This window comes from Impatiens glandulifera, chromosome 1, assembly GCF_907164915.1.
Source record: "Impatiens glandulifera chromosome 1, dImpGla2.1, whole genome shotgun sequence".
Taxonomy (NCBI): Eukaryota; Viridiplantae; Streptophyta; class Magnoliopsida; order Ericales; family Balsaminaceae; genus Impatiens; species Impatiens glandulifera.
The window spans coordinates 31,001,144-31,023,127 of record NC_061862.1 but is presented as its reverse complement, the minus strand read 5'-3'; positions in this window follow the sequence as shown (position 1 = coordinate 31,023,127).

The window sequence follows — 21,984 nt, the reverse complement described above, 5'->3', positions numbered from 1 at the left end:
TACTTTCTGTATAATCTTTTTTACTTAAAAATGAGAACGTGAATTTATATATTAATTTGTAAAACTATATATAATAGTACTTACTCACACACATAAACTTAATTTATTGACTCGACTTTCAATAAATCGGTTATTAAAATACTTTCAATAATGGACTATTAACTAATTTCAAATCATGACAAAATCCTTAATAAGTATTTTGTATGGCAAAGATGTATATTTAATTATTTATAAAGTAATTTTAAAATTTGTAATATATTAAAAATAACAACTTTATAAGAAAACGTACAATTGCAAAAGTCTTTCATGATTTGTGCATGTAACCCTTATTATTATTCTTTACTTGAATTATCATCATTATTGTTATCAATATTTTTGTTATTGTTTATTAGCTTAATTACTTTTTTTTTTCTTTTTTTATGCATAAACGATAAAGTCTAATTATGGGTTATCATAATTTTTTTTTAAATTAGAAAATTATCACAATTTCTGTTCAAAATTTAAATTGTTCTTAATAAAACTGAACCTTAAACCTTTAGTTTCGTTAATATAGTTATATTTACAAGTTTTAATTAATTTATTTTTTAAATAATACATTTTATTTTATTTGTTGGAATTTGTATTCTCTTATAATCATTTCTCTCTTTTTTTTTCCAATGAATTAATGATACTTTTGACCTAATTGTTTATTAACTATTTATTTATTTATTAAATTAATACATTTTATTTTATTTGTTGGAATTTATTCTCTTAGAATCATTTCTCCCTTTTTTTATTTCTATGAAATGATACTTTTGACCTAATTGTTTTTAATTATTTCCTATCTGAAAATAATTGATTTTAATGATATTTTCATCTTTACTTCTTCTCTACTGTGAAAATTTCACTTTGGATATAACAGAGTGAGAAAGCAAGAGAATCATCTTGCAAACATGATCATTATATTTTGATGTTTGATAATTATTTTGGCTTGTTTATTTAAGTTGTTTCAATTTTGAAATGAGTTATATACATGCAGGAACTTTAGTTCAATTCATTTAATTAATAATGTTCTGAGTTAAACGAAAGTTTTTCTTTAAAGAAAAAAAATTGAAGATTTTTCTTTATCGTTCATATAAGAGTTGGTTTGATGTAAGGTGAAATTTTTATTAGATTGTTTTAGAAAAATATTATTATTGGTTAATAAATTGAGTGATTGAAGAATAAAAAAATAAATATGATAAGTTTGAGTTTCTTATAAAAAATCAAACTAACTCTTATTTTATTTTATGAATTTTTACTCAAAATATTCATCTCATCATTCTTATTTAATTATGAGATTATTCAATTTACAAAGTAAAATATTTTTAAAAAAAATATTTTTAGAAAACATTTATAAATAAAATATTATAATAATTCAAACCATTTAAAACCCAAAACAAATTATTTTTTAACCAAACAAATTTTTTAATAAAAAATTATCAAAACCCCACAAAATAACCCAAATAAAACAAATCTCTTCTTCTAGCCTAGAGGCAATTAGGAGTAGCAAAAAAATTCGATCCGAAAAACCCGATTCGTTGATCCGGCTGATTCGATCCGAACAAATCTAAATCTGATAAATCGGATTCGGATATCGATTCAATCCGATATTTTTACTGGATTTTCAGATCGGATACAGATCGAGCAATAAAAATCAGATACCCGAAGTCGATCCGGTGAATTTAAAAATTTAAAAACAAAATAACATATTTATAAAAATTATAAACCCTAAAAACTTAAACAATAGTTAGTCTATTTTTATTATTTGTCTGAAATAGTATTTTTGTAATCCGTCAATTAAAATAATTATCTGTTCATCCAAACAAAAATATTATTAAATAATTAATTATCAAACAAAAAATTAGAAATATGAAAAAAATCGAATTGGCGGGTATTCGGCTGGCCGATTCGATCCGGTGTTTTCGGATCGGATACCGGGTCGGATACGGATCGCAATTTTTTTTTTGAAAATAGAGGCGGATATCCGATCTGAAATACCGGATTGGATTGGTAGGTTTTTCCACCCCTAGCGACAACAATAAGTGGATATTCTCAATCCTCCCTGAGATCCTGGGTTCGAGCTTGTCAGGCGACAACTTCAACGTCGGGTTAAGTGTGTTTGTAGACAATATACTTAACCCACGACGATTAATCGCACTCTAAAATAAAAACGAAACTCAGCGTTCTCAAAAATAAAAATCAAATAAGCTTTTAAGTTATAATAATTTATTAAGCAAGTAAAAAAAGATAGCTAGGGTTTTAAATGATTACCATGATTTTGTAATGGTGATTTCAAGTGGGGGCAATTAAGCCTTTGCCTGCCATATCTTTTGAAATCCTGACCTCCAATAAAAGTAAAGAAAAGCAGTAAATAACCATTTATTTTGATCCATTAATCTACTAACTTAACGGTAATAAAAAGTTAGATACTAACCTTAATTAAGTTTCTGGGTTTCACCTTGTTAGATAACAAATTCTGAATCTAATTAAACTAGCATTTTTCCCGTGCATTTGCACGAGTATTAATATAAAAATCGTGAAAAAAAATTACAGATAACATTTTTTATTTTATTTTTAATCGTTTTAAGTTTATGGGTGGGTCAACCCACAATCCGACCCAAGTATCCCGCGTTTATCAAATTTGGTGTTGAATTTAAAATATAAAGTCTTTGTAGCCTAGTTGGTTTAAGAGTTGTACTTGTTTTGTTAGGTTGCAAGTTAGAAACATACCTCTAGCATTTTTAATTTTATTTTTAACCGTTTTAAATTTAAAAACGGGTCAACCCACAATCCGACCCAAGTATCCAAATTAACCACAGCTCTCGACTCGCCAATCCGGACACTTTAAAAATTAAGCATCATTATATATATAGATTAATTAGTTAAAAAGTTGAACTTATATTAATATTAAAACGTCCCGCGTTTATCAAATTTGGTGTTGAATTTAAAATATAAAGTCTTTGTAGCCTAGTTGGTTTAAGAGTTGTACTTGTTTTGTTAGGTTGTAAGTTCGAAACATACCTCTAGCATTTTTAATTTTATTTTTAACCGTTTTAAATTTAAAAACGGGTCAACCCACATTCCGACCCAAGTATTCAAATTAACCACAGCTCTCGACCCAATCCGGACACTTTAAAAATTAAGCATCATTATATATATATAGATTAGTTAGTTAAAAAGTTGAACTTATATTAATATTAAAACGTCCCGCGTTTATCAAATTTGGTGTTGAATTTAAAATATAAAGTCTTTGTAGCCTAGTTGGTTTAAGAGTTGTACTTGTTTTGTTAGGTTGCAAGTTCGAAACATACCTCTAGCATTTTTAATTTTATTTTTAACCGTTTTAAATTTAAAAACCGGTCAACCCACAATCCGACCCAAGTATCCAAATTAACCACAGCTCTCGACCCGCCAATCCGGACACTTTAAAAATTAAGCATCATTATATATATATAGATAATTAAGTGTGTTTACAGGCTATATACTAAATTCGTTATACATTTTAATTCCAAACAACAAACAAACAATTTATTTTGATCTGAATTAAATAATAATTTATTTATTTTTGTAAAAAAAAAAACATATAATAGTAATGAAAATAGGCAATAGCTGTTGTTGTTTCTGCTTTGCAGAGATGAAGAAGGAGTTGACACCACTTGTCCACCCACACAGGCAGTGGCATGTGTTACTACGTACCATGTGGGTGCCCACATAGGATCATATCTCTAACCCAATACCTTCAATTGTTTGCTCATAGTCATAGACCAATATGATATTTATGATGATGATTTAAATTGTAATGGGTTTTTTTGAAAATGGAAAATAATGACGAGGACATTACTTGAGTAGTAATGTTTAAAACAAATTAGGCATCATACAACCTTAACAATCATATATGTTTAGTAGTGTCTTGATGAAAGATGGGAAACCAAACGGGGCCTAGCTATGTTTGATGATGAAGAGAGAGAGAGAGAAAGGTAAAAAAATATAAAGAAGAAGAGTGTGGCTTTTATCGGACATGCATCATGACCCCTTGGTATCATGCACTGTCTTTCATAGCCCATCTCAATCTCATGACCTTACCTTTTCTTTTCTTTTCTTTTCTTTTATATAAAATTTTAAATATTAAATAATAAAAATAATTGAATTTGTAATCTATATAAAATTTGGTTAATTTGAACAAATTCCCTACCTAGCTATACCTTATATAGGTCAGGCCAGGTGGTGCCACACATATATGTTGGTCTTTCTTTTGTCATTGAAGAACTTTTTGGGTCGGGTCGGGTCGGGATCCATCTTATCATCTAGTCTAGTCTAGTCTCATCTTCTTTCCAACTGCTCCTCCATCATCGTCCCCACCAGTACCACTCATCTTTCTCATCATTTACGCCTTCTTCCTTCATGTCTATAAGCTTAATATTAATGTATCATTTAATCATATCAAGTTTTATAATATTTTTATTAGTTAAGAACATTTTTATTAGTATAAATAACTCAATTAAGGCCGGATACAGATTTATGTTAGGAATGTGGTTAGAGACTCAGAGCTCACTCAGACAAATTAATTTTATTATCTATATAGAGTTGATATAAAAACTTAAGTCTAATCAAGCCCAGCCAAACTAAAACTAAAACTAAAATTTTATTTTATAATATAATATATATATATATATATATATATATATATTATTAGGGTGGGTCGGTACGGTATACCTTAATTTTTTATTTATACCTTATACCTTACCTAAAGTTTCGGTATTGAAAAAATGCATACATTACCTTACCTTAATTCCGGTATACCTTATTTTTGGTATACCTTAATTTCGGTACGGTATCGATATTATACATTTGATACCTAAAAATTATATTAATTTAAAAAAAAACAATCAACTAAGAATAAGCTCACAAACCCTTTTGCTTCGACAACTTTAAATGACACTTTATCGAGGATCACATACTCGATTAATTTTATTTCACACATTTTCTAATTAAAAGTATGTGGAACCAAAGCACTTTCTTGCCCCATCGTCTCGTTCGTCAATATAATTTGACTTTTATCACCTCTACAAGCTCTATTTGTTTCATAGAATGGACTCAACTTACGCCTTTTAATACTTAGTTTTTCAACCCACTGTTACTTCCAGAAACGACTGGAATTTCAATTTGACAGTTCTTGCATACCCCGATTGGTTGTATTTTTCCATTAACCAACTCTCTTGTTTTCTTTTCGCAGTGTTCCCTAAATATTCTTTTACTCTGTTTAGGAGTTATAAGGAGTTTTTGTTTTAAAATTGTTTTTACTCTCTTTCAAGTTGTATTTTGTATTTGAGATTACTTAACATATTAAACTTCATTATATTTAGTTTGAAAAAAAAAAATCAAACACTTTATAGTAAAATAAAGTTAGTTTTATATCTTATAAAATAGAATGTTTAGAGATTACATATAATGAATTATATTATAATTATATTATATTTTAAAAAATTATGATTATATAATTAAATAATTAATATAAAAATTTATTTCCTTATAAATATTATATAATATTTATTTTTTAATTTATAAATATTATTTCGGTATTTCGGTATATCTCGATATACCAAAATTTTGAAAATCTCGTACCTTTACCTTAACAATAATTTCGGTATCAATATCATACCTTACCTCTTTTTGGTATATCAAAAATATCTATATTTTCTATATACATGTAATTTCAATAATTTTTCTCACCCCTTCGTATTATACTTTTTAAGATCATAAAATATTTTTATAACGGAGAGAAAAGTAAGACTTTAATATTATTAAAGGAGAGTGAGCTAGAAGAATTAAAGTTGAAAGAAAGTTATATGAGTTGTTCATACTAAATTATAATTAATAATTAAGTGGTATTAATTAATTAATTATTTATTTTGGTTTAATTTTGTTTTACTGTAAATTTATTATTATTTTGGATGAGACAGAGAAAAAAATTATGGGAATGTGTTTTGGGCTCAAGCCCATTCAGATTTATTTTAATAAATTAATATTAAATTACTATCTAATTTACTGATTTTTTAAACTAATTCAATATTTGGATAAAATATTTACTTCTTTTTTACCGGATCCGTCTCTAGTTGTAGCTGTGGTGGACTTAAACCACTAAAAAAAATTATTTTTGCAAAATAAAGTAAAATTTTATAAAAAAAAAAATCAATTTATTTAACTGCTTAATGAAATATTTACTAATTAGTTTTTCCTCTTTATTTTATTAGTTTTTCAGCTCTACCCCTAATATTTGTAAACTCACCCTAATTCCAAATGACCAAACATAAATGGGACTATTTTTATTTTATTAATCAATTACAGTTTTTTTTTTTTATCGAATAAGTTAGCACAAATAGATATAATCAAATCAAATTTATTTGAATGTTTAGTAAATTAAATAAAAATTTTAAAGCATAATAAAAAAAAGAAGCTGAAACAACTAAGAATAATCAAACATATTCATAGTTTGATACTTGGATATCTATATCTAAAGCACTTAGTGAATAAATTAATGAAACTAGCCCAAACATTAAACATTTCTCATCATATAAACAAATATTGTTTTACTATGTTTTTTCTTTCTTTCAATAAAGCCAGTTAACATGGATATGGGGATGAATCAGTATTCTTACATATTATCAGACTATACTTAAATTGATCAATAGCCAAATTAGTTTAAAATACCTATTCAGTACATGTTGGATTCAGTTTATTTGTTTCAATTTATTGACGGGTCAAAATATATTGAAATTAGTGTAACTTATCTGGTAGCCTAAGACAAACAATTGGTCTAGTTTATTCTTTATCCATAATGGTATGGTATTTTGAATTGGTTTCATAAACAATAAGCATTTTAATGGGCTGACCGGATTGACCTATTATAAGGTCCAAATATTCAAGATGGACCATTACTCTAATTTTAATAATACTTTCAAATGAGAGTGTTGTGAAAAAAAAGTGATTAAAATATCGATTTCACATTGGATTAAATTTTTTTGATTTTAAGTAAATTTTTATTATTTTAAATTTATTATAATAAGATTTTACGAGTTTATAAATAATTTTGATTTTACTAACAAATAAATTTATATTTAAAAATTAAAAAATAAGTTATTATTTATTTAAATAAATTAATTAATATAATTAATTTTGTAACTATAATTTTTTTATAGTATTATTTACTTATTATTATTATTTAAATAATTGTATATTTAAATATAAAAAAATTAAATTAATTAAATATAAAATACTTAATTATAAATATAAATAATAATAATAATAAATAACTATTATTTTTTCAAATTAAACTCTGATTTTAAGTAAGATTCACTCAATTTTAAGAGCCTTCATTTGGATTATGAATGACTATATATTTGAGATTAAAGTTTCAAGATCAAAATTGTCAAATTCAAAAATTTACTTAAAATCGAACTATGAACTTTTAAAATTTAGAATTTACTTATAATAATAAGAGTTTAATTTGAAAAAATATTTGTCAAAATCGTAACTTTAAAATATTCATAGGATTTTATTCTTATAATTAAGTATTTTATACCTAGTCACCTAGTCAATTTATATATATATATTATAAATAAAAAAAATATATTTATAAAATTAATTAACTTATTTATTTGAATAAATAATAAGTTTTTTTTTAAATTTATATATATATATAAATTTATTTTTAATGTAAAATATTATAAAATTAAAATTATTTATAATTTCATAAAATCGTCAAACTAGTTTGGCATAGATTTTAGAACACTTTTAATAAAGATCTCTATCTAGTGAAACCGTTGAGATTTTGATCATCTTTAATTTTTTAAAACTAAGATTGATCTAAACTCTAAACGGTGATGATTCCGAAAATAAATTGGGTTAAAAAAAACTAAAGTGCGGTGGATTTAGATTAATATAAGCATTTATATAATTGTTATTTCTTGGTTGAATAAAAAAAGGAGTATTTAAAAGACATACAAAGTAAGTTAAAAAATTAATGAATGTAATCTCGAATAAATATTGAAAGGTTTACAAGATTTCCCGATATATATCTCACTCAACTGATCATATGAATTGGTATAATCATCGTCATCATCATCAAATACAAAAATGTTTTTCAAATAATAATAAAAATATATGAATAAATTAAAAAGGGTATTTCTAAATTAGTCAACAAAAGGAGGCCAGTTCTTCTTGAAGCAAGAAATAGTCATAGCTTCTTTGTTGAATGAGGTGAGGATTATCGAAGTGGCTGCTGCTGCTGCTTTGACTTTGATTGCTTTGACGGTGGTCATGGTCGCCGGAGACGGGAGCCGGCGTCGGCGCCGGCGGGTGGTAGTAAAGACGAGCAGTATGAGGGCAGTGAGAATGAAATCTTGCGGCTATTCTCACTCCTACATCTATTAACTCTACGTACTTCGACATCGATCTCTTCTTCTTATTATTATTATAATAATTTAGAACAGAGAGAAGAGAGAGAAAAAAAAATAGAAATTGAATTGAAGAGATGGATGAGTTTTGCCCTGCTTTTGTAGGGATCCCCAACCCTCTCTTTCTCACTCCTTTCCTAAATTAAACGCGGAATTGCTTTTTTTATTATTAGGTCAATACTTATAGAATTATTAGGTTACCATTACCAAATTCATGTATATTATAATTCTATTTATATTTATATTTGTTATAATATAAAATATTATCATAATATTACGATAATCATTATTAATTTATTATATTATTATATATATCTTATAAAATAAGATATCTTTATATTCTAATAATATTATGTATAAATTAAAATATTATTTTATATTATTTAATCTAAATTATATTTGAATAGTTTATATATTTAATTTTTAAGTTGGTAGTAAATAAGTTTACAAAATTTAATATTAAGAGAAAAATATATTGACTTATTCAGTACTCAACATTATTTTCTTGGCTGGTGGGCGTGGTCGCTCCTTTAGAAGAAGTATGCGAAGCTTCTTTCTAATTATTCAACTTGGTTAGAGAGAGAAGACTCGGTAATGAATATAATAATAATCCTGTGTTTATTTATTTATTTATATATATATATTTAAAAATGGGAAGAATGTCAATTTTATTTATAAAGTTGGAAGGAGGTGTCAAATTTATTTATAAAGTTGTAAAATTCTATTTATGTATATAAACTTGTCAAAATGTGTCAAAATTATTTAACATAACGGAATGTCTCAAACTGTTTTTGCTATTTCTTTTTTAACTAGATCATTCATAGACTTTGATATTACTGTTAGGCCTGATAATACATACTTGTTTTCATCGAATGAACCAGTTTCGATCAAACAATATAATATCTGTAATAAACCTTGTTTATCTGCGATTGAACTCTGTGATTGAGGATCTAACTAAATGAGTTTAAAAACCCTAGCTGAAGCGATCTTGGAACTAGTTTTTCCTTCACGAAGAACAATCAGAAACAATGACAAACAACCGACATATCACATTTAACTTATCAAGATCTCAATTTTATTTTTCAAAATTCTAAAACTTATTGTTCTAATCCCCTAGTTGCAGGCAAATTATTCAAATGAAATCCAGAATTTCTAGTTTGATGTTTCGTATTGAATATATAACCTATTACTTTGACATTAATTGAGAAGAACATAGGGTGAAATTCGGAGAGAGAAGACAAAGTGGGTCTTAAAAATGGTGGATGAGATTTTGGAGATTAAGATTTAAATGAGAAGAATATGAATCGGGTGAAAGAGGAGAGAGAATGAAATTATTATTTATTTATTTATTAAATATAAAGAATAGAATTTTACAACTTTGTAAATAAATTTGACACCTCCCTCCAACTTTATAAATAAAATTGACATTCTTCCCATTTAAAAATCAACCCTACCACATCAATTTACTTCACCTTGTAAAATTTACATTATTACATATTTTCTCTCTCATATATTTTTTTTTACTTATAGTATATTATTTAAAAAAATATCTATGTTAATATTAATTTTATAAAATAGACCTATTTTCATAATTTTTATATTTATTTTATTTATAAATATATAAATATTTTTTTTTATAAATGAACATAACTTCATAATTTTATATTTATTATATATATATATAAACATGTTTTATTTTTATTCTTTTATAAATACACCTAATTTTATAAATTTTATATTTATTTTATTTATATATAAATAACTTTTTTGATATAAATATAACTATCTTCATAATTTTATATTTATTTATAAATATAAATAAACAATTTTTTTTATTTATAAATAAACCTATTTATTTTATTTTTATATATTTATAAACAATTATATACAAAATAAATATATATTTTTTTTATCAATAATATATATATATATATTAAATGTAGTTACTTTTTATATATATATATATATATTATATTATTTTTCGTCATTAATTTTATATAAATACATTCTATCTTAGTACATTTTTTCTCTTATCAAATATAAATATATATATATATAATATTTTTTTGATTAATATAAAAAATAATTAATTGTAATAATAAAATACAAAATATATATATAAATACATAAAATAATAAAATTATTTCAAAAATCTCAATTAATCAAATAGTTTTTAAGAATACATTTTCTCACACACTAATAATATATAACATATATTGTATTATCAATATTTATATATAATAACACTCTAATATATATATATATATATATATATATATATATATATATATATTATAAATGATAAATAAAAATAATTAATTTTTCTTTTTAAATTATTTTCTCTCACATCATTCATGTACTTACTTACCTTATGTACATATATTATATTATTTTTCATCATCAATTTTATATAAATACATTTTATCTTTTATCATACATTTTTTCTCTCATATATATATATATATATAATATTTTATGAGTATAAATATTTTTTTGATTAATATAAAATTTAACTAATTGGTAATAAATATTAAATACAAAATATATATACATATTTAAAATAATAAAATTATTTCAACAATCTAGTAGTTTAAGTGTTCATATTTCATGTTTAAGACTAGGGTTTGAATCCCAAAACATGCAAATTCATATTTTTAATAATGTATTCTTGACTATAATGTACAATGACACAATTTTTAAACAAATGATAGGTATCTGAAAGTGTGAGGTCGGAATTAGTGGTTGGTTTGTTGCACATTTGAAAGTGTGAGGTCACGAGATGGAGGTCGGGTGGTGGGTGGTTTAAATTATCGAGTTTGAGGTCGGAATTAATGGTTTGTATAATGAGCATTTGAAAGTGTGATGTCACGAGATGGAGGTCGGGTGGTGTTGGTTTGTCGAGTGTGAGGTCGGGAGTTAGTGATTGGTTTTGCGAGTATTTGAAAGTATGAGGTCACGAGATGAAGGTCGGGTGGTGGGTGATTTGTCAAGTGTGAGGTCAGAATTAGTGGTTAGTTTAACGAGTATTTGAAAGTGTGAGGTCACGAGATGAAAGTCGGGTGGTGGGTGATTTGTCAAGTGTGAGGTCATAATTAGTAGTTGATTTGGCGAGCATTTGAAAGTATGAGGTCACGAGATGGAGGTCGGGTGGTGGGTGGTTTATCAAGTGTGAGGTCGGCGGAATTAATGGTTGGTTTGACGAGCATATTTGAAAGTGTGAGGTCACAAGATGGATGTCGAGTAGTGGGTGGTTTGTCGAGTGTGAGGTCGGAATTAATGGTTGGTTTGACGAGCATTTGAAAGTATGAGGTCACAAGATGGAGGTCGGTTGTGGGTGGTTTGTCGAGTGTGAGGTCGGAATTAGTGATTGGATTGACGATGATTTAAAAGTGTGAAGTCACGAGATGGAAGTCGAGTGGTGAGTGGTTTGTCGAGTGTGTGGTTAGAATTAGTGGTTGGTTTGATGAGCATTTGAAAGTGTGAGGTCACAAGATGGAGGTCGAGTGGTGGATGGTTTGTCGAGTGTGAAGTCGGAATTAGTGATTGGATTGACGAGGATTTGAAAATGTGAAGTCACGAGATGGAGGTTGAGTGGTGAGTGGTTTGTCAAGTGTGAGGTTGGAATTAGTAGTTTGTTGAGTGTGAAGTTGGAAGTAATGGTTGGTTTGACGAACATTTGAAAGTGAGGTCACGAGATGGATGTCGGATGATGGTTAGTGGTTGGTTTGACGTTGGATAAGAGGTCAGTGATCAATTAGGATTGGTTGTTGATTTGTTGAAGTGGGAGTAAAAGAGAGGTTGATTAAGATTTGTGAGTAATTTTTCGAGAGATAGAGTCATATGAAAAAATGTGAGTCATAAAATTTGAGATCGGGTGGTGGGTGGTTTGTCGAGTGTAAGGTCGAAATTAATGGTTGGTTTGACGAGGATTTGAAAGTGTGAGGTCACGAGATGGAGGTCGAGTAGTGAGTGGTTTGTCGAGTATGAGGTTGGAATTAGTTGTTTATCGAGTGTGAGGTTGGAATTAATGGTTGGTTTGACGAGAATTTGAAAGTATGATGTCACGAGATGAATGTCAGGTGGTGGTTAGTGGTTGGTTTGACGTTGGATAAGAGATCCATGTTCAATTATGATTGGTTGTTAATTTGTTAAAGTGAGAGTAAAAGAGAGGTTGATTAAGACTGATGAGTGGTTTTTCGAGGAATAGAAGCATATGAAAAAGTGTGAGTCACAAGATTAGGGTCAGTGAGTGGTTTGCCGAAGGATAAAGACGCATATGAAAAAATTTGAGTCATAAATGAGGGTCAATTGGAGGGTTAGTAGTTGAGTTTGACAAGATATAAAAGGTGTGCATCAATTGAGGTCGATTAAGATTGGTGAGTCGTTTGTCGAGGGGATAAAAGTGCATATGAAAAAGTGTGAGTCACAAGGCGAGGGTCAATTGAGGGGTTAAGTGCGTGTCGAGAGATAAAATATATATTAATATTAAACTTAATTTTTACAAACTAAAACTAATTTTAAATTAATTAGATTTGAATAATATTAAATTTATCTAATATATTTATAAATAAATAATATTTTATGTATATATTATTGGAATCATGTTAGTTTAATTAATTTTATTAACTTAAATAAGTTAGGATAAATTAGTATTAAATAATTTGAAGCAAATAAAAAAAATATAAGTTGGAGTAACTAACCTAATAAGACAATTCAAGTATAAATAATCACGTTTAAAAGAAAAAAAAATTTAAATGATTGTAGAACCTTAATCTTTAGGTCTCTTAACTTTACTATTTCAAATGGACCACTCATTTAGTGGGCTGTTTCACTTAGGAGATATAAATTATTATTTTTATTTATTTGTAAACGATTGAATTTTTATAAATATAAAATTAGAAAAAAATTGTTTTTAAGGCCTATTGATTTGACTTTGACATGTTAAGTTTATTAATTAAATTTTTAAATGGGTTGTCTCTAGACGGGTCATTCCCATGGACTTATTAGTTTAACGTTAACGGGTCAGCCTATATGTTTAATTCATATAAAAGAATATCACTATAAAAAAAAAAAAATAGATAAATGTTTCGCTCATTCTTATAAGGGATAAAATAGTCATTTTTTAATTTTGTTTTGTCTTTCCTTGTGAGGGAAATGGAGATCCTAAGAAAAATATATATAAGATCTTCTATTACGGGATTCCAATTCTCCCTTACAAGATTTAAGATCCTCTATTACGGGATCCCCTATTCTCCCTACAAGGTGGAAAAATAGTCCTATTTTAAGAAATTAATAATTTGCCCCTCCTTAGGAGGAGAATAAATGATCAAATAATAGGAGATGCTATATTTTTTTCTCTAAGATCCCCTGATATGGGATCCTCTATCCCTCCTCATAGAGAATAATAGAGGATCCTATTTATTTTTTCTAAGATTCCCTATTTTGGGAGCCTTTTATTCCCCTCAGGAGAAGCAAAACTGTCATATTTACATAAATATATTATTGTTTTACCCCTTCTCAGTGAGGGGATAGGGAATCCGTAATAGGGGATCCTATATGTTTTTTTAAATCCTCTATTACCCTTCATAGGGGTAAAACATTCATATTTAAAAAAAAAATACTATTTTGCCACTCTCTATAAGGGAGAACAGAGGATCTCGTAATATGAAATATTGGGGAAAAATAAATAGAATCCTTTGTTACGGGATCCCCTTAGTTCCCCTCATAGGGAGGGACAATACAGTCATATTATTCTCAGTCATATTATTCTCATCGTTTAGATTTAAGTTTGTGTTGTATTTTGTTCGATTCGACATCTTATTTAATTGTATTAGATTTTACATCCCATATTTTTATAATCTGAATAATATTTCTAACGGTTGATGGGTCATTTGTTGTTTAAACCCTCTGTTTGTTTTGATGATCACCACTCTTCTTAGAAACAAATGTGATGAAGTTACCGGATTGAAGTTGTTGTGTTTTTTTTCTCCTGATAACGAGTCATCAAAACAATTATTTTAGTTCGATGTCCTCTTACATGTATCCTACCATTATTTTTGAGTTTCTCATTTTTTTGACAATATATGTAGATAGTCAATAATCACTTTGTAACCCTTGGGAAATCCCTAGGTCTGTAGCTTAGCACGTGTCGAATGACACGTGGTAATACGGGAAATCCGAGGTGGCTTGAAGTTCGATGATTTCCACTTTAGTTTGTGTGTCAGACATCTTTTTTAAAATAAAATATTATTTTTACATGACTGCTTTTAAAATTAACTATGTAAAAATAATTAATTTTATTCAAATTTTAATAATCTGAGGATTTGTTATAAACAAACGATGACTTAACTTGAAATTCGGTTTAAATTAATTAAACATAATTAATTTTAGAAAATATTATTTATTTGAAAACATAATCGCCAAATGATTTTAGAAAAATCAATAAAATGTACGTGTAAACGTATTTTGTACTAGAGTTTCCACAAGGGATTCGTTATTTGGTTACGCTCGGGAAAGAGCTTTCACGCTATGTCCTCTACGCCCGTTGAAAACGTTTTTTTTTTTTAAGTTTGACTATCAAAAGATTTATTTATAATATTTATTTCCTTTAATTAGTAGTACGACGGTCCTAAACAAGAATAAATTTAGATTACGTAAATAATTGTACAAATTATTTAGAAGTGCATACCTATGATTGCGGTTATATAAGATTGAGTACAAGACTTGAAAATATCAGAAAAGTATTAAAACTTAAAAATAAATTCCAAACGGAGCCTAAGTCAAAATATTTGTTTGAGAAATATTTTGAAATCATTTTCTAACCTTTCGGGATTATTTAAAAATGGTTTTGGGTTCCAAAATTACAAAAATAATTTTGGGTTTTGAAAAGTGGAACCAAATAGCCTTTTAACTGGAGTCCTAAGGGTTGGGGTTTAGGGTTTATCAGTCTGGGACTAGAGAGACTCGATCTAGACCAAGGGTGCTCTCAATCGGGGTTCGAGATGCTCGGTTAGAGGACCGAAGCTCCTAGGTTAGTGCCAAGGACTCCCGGTCCTTGGCTGAAATTACCGGTCTAGGTGTAAAAAACCTATCGGTCCTAGACTAGCCTAGGGCTAGGTTTTTCGATCGAGGGTTTGGGAGGGTCGGTCCCAAGGTTGGACTTCTCGTTCCTAAGACTTGGCCGCCTCGATCCTTGGTCAGACTTCTCGGTCTTAGGTGAAAATTCTCGGTTGGATTTCTCGATCATTGCTCAAGAACACCGGTCCTAGGTCCCAAGGTTGGATACCCGAAGCCGGTCTGATAATTTTTAAAATTTATTAAATAAACAACAAATCCAAACAAAAATATTATTAAATAAATCTTTCTCTCTTCCTTTCTTTTCCTTCCTTCCCTCTCTCTTTTCCTTTCTTTTTCTTTCCGTTTCTCCTCCTTACAAACCCAAACTCAAACAAAAATCAAAGATCTATTAATTCCATTTGTCTTCCCATTTTCCAGATCTGTTTGTGAATTTCTCAAATTGTTATTAGTCATTGCCACATTGGAGGCTTGGAGGCTGGAGATGTTGTCACAAAAATGTTGGGTCACTTGGGTGGACTAATGTCTTTTTGTTTTAAAAAAAATATTGATTTTATTTTGGCATTTGAATTATATTTTTGATATGTATTGCCCTTATGAGTTGAATTCTGAGATCCTTAATGAACATTTTTAATTTTCTAGCATATGAAAAAAAAATAAAAATATGAAAAAAGTCGGATTAGCGGGTATCCGCTTGGCCGATCCGATCCGGTGTTTTTGGATCGGATAGTGGTCGGATACCGGATCAGATACAGATCGCAATTTTTGAAAAAAAATATAGTCGGATATCTGATCCGAAATACCGGATCAGATTGGATCGGTGGGTTTGTCCACCCTAAGTCTCAGTCCTAAGTCAAGAACACCAGTCATTGGTCTCGGTCCTTAGTCTCGATCAGGACCAAGGATTCTCGATCCTCGGTCCTCGGTCCTATAGAACTCGGTCCAAGAACAACGAGTGTTCTTCATTTGGTATGAAAATTGCAGGTTTGTATCTTTTGATACAAATCATGAAAACATGATTTGTAAGTTTCTATCAACTCCATTGGATGTAGGGATCATAGCCTCTAATCCTACCGATCAATCGAGCCCTAAGACGATTGATTTTTTAAAACGATTTCTAGGGCAAAATTTAGGAACTTTTGAATTAGGCCATCTCATGGCCTAATTCTTGTTCCAACAGCTTCGAAATGATGTTTACAATCGAACATGACCAAAACAAGAACATCGATCGAGCTCTGTAACAAATTTTAAAACTGAAATTTAAACTTTTTTATTTTAAAATTTTTAGTTCGATCAAACATGATTGGAATACATGTTCTATGATTTAAAACTCATCCTAACATGTTTACAGATATGTTAGACAACTATTTGAATCAAAATTTAAGCTTAAAAGCACAAGAACACAAATTTCAAAATTTTCGAGATTTTCAAATCAATTTTGTTTTTTTTATTGGGGTTGAATTGTTGAAATATTTTTTAACAGAAAGCTTGGATATCATCTAGGAATTGATTTCCACTATAGAAATTACGAAATTGAATCCTAAATAAGATCAACCCGATCGTATTTTAAAATTTCCAATTTTGAATCATAACTTGAATTACAGTAGGTTTGAAAACATACTAGTGATTGAAGAACACTCCAATGATCTTTATGAAGCTTTCCAAAGCTCTGAATCAAAGTTTAGAACTCCGAAATGATTTCTTCAAAAAACTGTCGTCGGAGCTCCAATGGAAATCTTCAAGTAGACCGTGATTATTGGATTTTGCTCGATGGATTGGAAGAAGAACACTTAGGGAGTATTTATACTCAAGCTAAGTCGTTTTTTAAGTCGAATTCATATTGAGTTTGGCTTCTGAAACCTTATCATTTGATTTCTGTTTTGTCTTCGCTAGCCTAGTTCTAGGGTAGGGTTTGGATTTTTATCATAGGGGAATTGAAGGCAATGGAGAGACGTGCACGTTGGCGAAGTTTGGAGGGATAAGGTTGAGAAATGAAGAAGATCAGGTTTCTGGAAGGTCGCTGACGTCCATCGCATTTTTCCGGAGTTCGTCCAGTCTCGGCGAAGAAGATGCTCAAAATGGAATCGTTTCATTTAAATGAAACGTGCCATTGCGTTCCGTTGGTCGTTTAGGCGTTTCGTTAGCGTTCTGACTAATGAGCGTCTCTTGCTCTGTTGCGGCTTAGACGCGCGTTGTCTCCTTTATAGCCGGCTACACGAGCATGTCTATGTTATTGGATGAGTTTCCAATGCTCATCTTATTGCCCAGTTTTCGATTGTATCTTATTTCTACGGTTTCTGCTATACTAGATTATCAGTTTTTATTTTTATTAAAATAGTTATTTAAAATCGAATTTTAATTATTTTTTTATTTTCTTCACAAAAATAATTTTAACAATATAATAAAATAATGTATATTTATTTTATTTTGAGTATTTATTTAATTATTTTAAGTTATAAATTACACTTAACTTATTTAACTTAACTTAACTTATTTAACTTAGGTTTAAAATTATAATTAAATTATTTTAACTTTTTTTTAATTTAATTTAGATAAAATAAATACAATATTTTAATCCCAAATTACAAAATTATTCAATTTTCTTCATTATAATTTTAATTATTGCAATAGTGTCATATTATTTAAGCCTAAATTTTTATTTAGCTATTTTGATTTAATGACATTATTTTTTTCAATTTAATTTTAGATAAGTAACTTAATAAATGAATAAATTTACTATAGTTAAAGGGTTGTTTGATTGACTGATATAAGTTGGTCCTATTCTTTTCCCGTAAATTGTTTGTTCAATGAGAGAATCCCTACGATATTTGTGGATGACGGGAAGCATGCGCTACCGGAGGCAATTGTCAGTCCGGTTGCTACAAAGAAGAACAAAACGAGACCGTGAAAGGAGACTTTTTCTTCCAGGAATAAAACTAAAAATGGAGTGCAACTGTAAAATGAATCCACGAATCCTAGCTATGTCTACATCAACATTTCATAGCCTACCACTTCCTTATCTTCACCTGGGTAGCAATTTCAGGAAGATGAAAAGAAGAAGAAGAAGAAAAAAACATGGGATAAGTAGATAGAAATGAATCATATGAGCCATCCACCACCAGGGTTAATTGATCAATTTGGGAGATAGTAGAAAATGCTATTCATTCTTGTTATTTAAAAGATTATCAAACATCAAGTTTGTTTGGTGAAATGAAGCTATCTAAGCATAATTTGTGAATCTCTTACAGGAACCCCTTTATGAAAGGCAAATTTGGTCACTCTTAGAAAAACAGCCTATCATGGCCAGGAGGACAAATCGTGGCAGCTTTGACAACCAAGCAAAGGTTGCATGGCTGATATATGAAATTGTTTTGCTTTGCTAATGGAGCCCTTTCTATAATGCCCCTTTACCCATTTTATCCTTCCTTGATCATCAATAGTTTGTACAGATTTCTTGTCGGTGGTTTCAATTTTATTCATTTGGGTTTTTTAATTTTGTGTTTGTTTCCTTTCATGATTCCTCTGTGAATTAATATGATCTGTTCTATGAATCAATCAATATAGGGTCTTTTCTTGAGAACTGAAATCTGGAGCTGGGGACTGGCTAGCTATTGATCTTTCTTGATATGGTTTCATTTCATTGATTTAGCTTCTTCTACTTTTGACAATGAGAAAGGCTGCGATTCTTTAAACTCATTCATTAATTAATTTGTTATTTATATTTCTAAAATCTTTAGATGATGAGGCTGTAGTGGGGGATGAACTTTAGATCAGAAAATAGACAATAAGTGGATGAGTCTGTCCACTTTTACCTTTCTGAATCATAAATGCCCGTCTTGTACACTCACTTTTGCCAACATCACACCTTCTAACCCCCATCCAACTCATTTGTTTATCTGTACTTTTCATTTTCAACCCCCTTATTTCTTCAACTCTGCTCATTTCGCTTCAAAACTTTGGTTAATTGTTTAAATATACCCTTAAACTTAATAAATAGCATCAACCTCAACCTATGTCTCGTTTGATCTTTAGTTTTTTGTTTTTTTTTAAGGGGTTTTTATTTAAAACCCAATAATCATTTTATTTATCTAACCTAAAAACTGATTTTTTAATTTTTTTTTATAGCTCTTAAGACCATCTTCAACTCACAAATTTATTCTCAAACCCAAAATGAAGTAAACGTCATCAAACCGTAATTCTTCTCAACTCAAAAACTCATTTTCATACTCAAAAAAATATTCTTAGAATATTCATTTTTTACACTAACTTTTTAACCTCATTAATATTATCTATATATTTATCAATTTTACATATTTAATCACAATTTTTTTTCATTCATTTAATAAAATTAAAATTACTTATATATCAATATTTTATAAACAACAAAATAATTCAATAATATATTTAAATAAACAAACCTATTATATTAAAACAAACATTATTAATAAAAAAATTACTTAGTACATATACAAAATAATTTATAATTTATAAAATTTAAGTTATCAAATATAACGTAAAAATATAAAATATATTATAAAATATAAATTAAATTAAATAAAATTTAAATATACTAAATTTAATGATTTAATTATACATGTAAAGAAATTAAAAATTATTAAAAAAAAGTCTAAGGTTTATTTTTCAAAAAGAGGAGTGATAGAGAGAGGGAATCTGGTGAGGTAATGACTTGGCATCACCTTCATTGGTTGAAAAATGTAAAATGGGAGGAAAGGGAGAAAAGATAGAAATTATTTGATTTTTTTAGCGAATAAGATTATGCCAAATCATTCCCTCACCAAATTCCCTCACCTAATCATTTCTCTTTTAAAAATGACTAAAATGGTGATAGTGAACCGTTGCGTTTCAGCTGAGAAGAGAGAGGACCCAATTCTATTATGCGATTAATTTTGCCATAGTTGTGGAAAAGAAACGAACACACATCATGAATTTTGCGTGGCCGGTTGGAGATGCTCTAAAATGTTTATCTTGGGTCTCCTAGGCAGATGTGGTGTCATCTTCTCTCAAAAATAAAAATAATAATATATATATATATAATTTATTAAGTTAGAATTATTCCTTAATAATAATATAATGAAGTAAGTCAGACCAGTCCTAGGTGGCATATAGAGAAGCCAATTTTAGGTCTAAGCCGGCGGTCAAGGCGCACCGGCCCACCGACCAAATCTGACCCAGTCACTTTTTCCACCCACATCTCATCCCTCTTACTTTTCTTTATGTGTTTTAAAATTAAATTAATAAATTAAATTTATAATAATTTGGAGGAATTTGTATAATTAATATATATAAGTAAATTATAGAGGACGGCACGAAAAGTAGGACCGATCAAGTTGAAATGACTTAAAAGAAAAGGCCAAATTATATGGCTTTGTTGTGAATTATAAATCATTTATTTCCAACATTGATAATGACGGCCATAGGAAGGAAGAAGAACAAGAAGGCCTCCTTTTTACTTCTATTAAAAAGCTTATTATAAACGCCTTTTTCCAATGTTTATAAATTTACTTCCATCAACAATTCCCAAAACAAATAAACTTAAAAATAAATTCAGATTTTACTCTAGAAATAGTTTGAGATTTTGCCTTTTTGAAAAAAAGAAGACTTTTTTTTTATATATATACAAAATTTAGTGCTCCTTTGATACATCTTATTCCGTGTGAATAAGTCTAATTAAACGGCTTCATTAATTTTTGCAATCTAAATAATTGAAATGATTAAATGGATAAAACATATGAAAAGCTGTATTGAATAAGACTTTCATGAACTTTAATTAAACTTCAATAAGGCTCTAAAACTTAATCAAACTAATCTTTAAAGTGATTTATGAATTCCTTTTATATAATAAATTTTAGACTGTTTCATAATATAATAAATTCATTTATATAATCTTTAAAGTGATTTATGAATTTCTTTTATATGTTAGAAATGACAACCATCACAAATTCATTAGAAATTATAATTTAAAAATAAAATGTTATATCAAATAAACATAAAAAATATATTATAGTTTGAATCATAATTCAAAATGAATTTTCATACCAAATAAAATTTATAATTTAAATCATGATTAAAAAGAATTGCATCAAATAAAAATTATTTTTCGAGTCTAACTATTTATTATTGAAAATTATTTGCCATAAAATATCCATTTTTATTTTGATGTCAATATTAGTGAATAGATAATTAGAAAGTGTAGTAAAGTAATAATAAATTTATGTTCCTTTAAAATAAAATAAAAAAATAAAAAAGTCATTTACCTTGATTGCCTCTTACTTATTTAGGGTAACAATATCTCGTTTTTTCCCTAATAAGATTTAAGTAATGTTTTTTTTTTTTTTTTTTTTTTTCAATTCGACATCTTGTTTAGTCAAATTAAATTTTTATCTTGAATTTTTATAATTTGAATAATATTCTGAAT